The following is a 2,141-nucleotide window of genomic DNA, read 5'->3' as shown; positions in this document are numbered from 1 at the left end:
AGTTCGAAATGTATACAAATTAAATTTATAAAAGCAAGATAATAACATTGATGATTGAAAAACAACAATTAGAATTTATTTATTCTTCCCGTCTACAGAGTTAACGACGTCGTTTAAATAACATATTTTGTGTCAGGATACATAAAATTGTCTCCGTTAAAAAGTTGATAATCCATTTTCCCGTAAGACATACTGCTAAAACTCGTTAGATTCAGTTTTTAATTTTTTACAACCAACAATTTTCTGTTTTCTAGAATAGAAATGTCCTCCCCACTACCACCTTGTGAGGGTACAAGCTCCACCACCATTTTCCACCCCACTCTTTCGATTCGATAGCGGTAGGTCGTTAGGTATACATCAGTACTGTTTTTGCCTGTTCTTGTCGAGAGCTCAACCAGGACGGGAGCTGTTCTGGTTGAGCTCTCAAAAAATTCATCCATCAAATACCTGAGGTAAGACTAAACTGCATTAATATGTTTTGCGGGTGTCAAAGTAATCGCTTTCGGTGATAAAAATTTTTTTTCCAATTTTTAAAACGTCTTTCTAAAGTTTGGCAAATATCACTTGTTTGGCTTTCATTGGAGGTTCAAAAATAATGAATATTATAAATATTTGTAAGCTTTGTTGATTATTTTTATTTTTCACCTCAAACATACTATCTTTAAGATTTTTATTTACTATTATTATGGTAGAATTCCTTTAATTTTGGCAAGATGTTGTAAAGCGGTATGTTTCTCTTTCTGTCTTAGTACGATACAGTTACGCGGGCATTCTTTGCCTGTTTAAATACAGTCTATCAGAGGAAGACAGAAACAGAGACATACCAGAGGTTGCAAATGGTACAGTTTTACAACACCTTGCCAAACTTCAAAACCCCATGCGATAATTATAATTTTTTTGTTTAGAACCTTACTACAACTCCTCGGGGATATCAACTATTTTATCTCATCCAGCACGTTTTTCATCTGAGGATAAATATTCAACGCTAAGAATCAGAATTAAGAAACGGTTTGGACCATTATCGACGCAACATGATATTACAAATTCTCGCTTCAATGAAAGATTATTTTGGAGTTGGACTGATCCGAGACCTTCAAATACCTGAGGTAAGACTAAACCGCATTAATGTATTGAAAAGTCTACTCAGGATCCAGCATTCAATCCACATGATTACTAAAAATTCATTGCAACATTGTTAATATACATTTTGCAGGAAGCCGTCGCCGCGCCGCCGGCCAAATCTAGGAGCCGCAAATGTGGCCCCACCACGACCACGTGCTAACGCATTCCGTATTCACCAACGGGGATTTTTTGGAGTTCGGGAAACAGGAGCATCTCGCCCCAAAACCTCCAAAGGCCATGTGGCGAGGGCACCGCCAGCGAGGACCCCCTTCGAGTGGATGAGTAGACGAGTTATCAGAGTCAGTGCAACCCTAGGAAAACAGGAACGAAGGACAAATACCGAATAGTTTATTCGGACCTCCAAAGGATCGAATTAGAAAAAGAATCCACTTTATTTAATTGTTACATAACAATAAAACAAAAATCGGGACTCGCTGCTACTCTGGGTTTATCAGAGCGCCAAGTTAAAACCTAGTTTCAAAACAGACGAGCGAAAGGGCGGAAACAAGCAAAAAGAAGTGCATTGGAGAGAAAAGCCAAATGGACAGCTTTTACCAGCAGAACCTCTTACAGCAGCAGCAAAATAAATAATAAAAAGTAGTAAAAAATAAAAAATAAATAAAAAATAATAAATAATAAAAAATAATAACAAATCATAAATAATAACAAATCATAAATAATAACAAATCATAAATAATAACAAATCATAAATAATAACAAATCAAAAATAATAACAAATCATAAATAATGAAAAATAAATAAATAATTAAAAAGTTTTATGTAATAATAATTGTTTTATTCTTTCTGCTTGCCCACCCCTTGCCTTCTTAGTTCTTCTTCCGTACCTCTTTCATCCAGTCCAGTCCGGTGCTCTTCCATCCTCGTTTAGTACTTCTCCCTACTTTCTTCCGATTCTCTCAATCCTTCACATCCTCCAGCATATGTTCTATTGTTTCTCCCTCTCTCCAACATATCCTACACTTTCTGTCCGTTTCATCCATCCAAAAATTATTCTCTTT

General features: G+C 35.8%; 1 long non-coding RNA gene across 1 annotated transcript; it reads left to right on the top strand.

Moving 5' to 3' along the window:
- Positions 1-383: 383 nt before the first annotated feature.
- On the top strand, positions 384-1,935 carry LOC135142662 (uncharacterized). The gene is made up of 3 exons (XR_010282581.1): positions 384-452; positions 906-1,106; positions 1,214-1,935. It is a non-coding gene; the product is annotated as an uncharacterized LOC135142662 (long non-coding RNA).
- The last annotated feature ends 206 nt before the right edge of the window (positions 1,936-2,141 follow it).

Source organism: Zophobas morio, unplaced genomic scaffold, assembly GCF_036711695.1.
Source record: "Zophobas morio isolate AGI-343-1 ecotype UQ-CSIRO unplaced genomic scaffold, CSIRO_AGI_Zmor_V1 ptg000049l, whole genome shotgun sequence".
NCBI classification, from domain to species: Eukaryota; Metazoa; Arthropoda; class Insecta; order Coleoptera; family Tenebrionidae; genus Zophobas; species Zophobas morio.
This window is presented reverse-complemented; position numbering and strand designations above follow the sequence as displayed.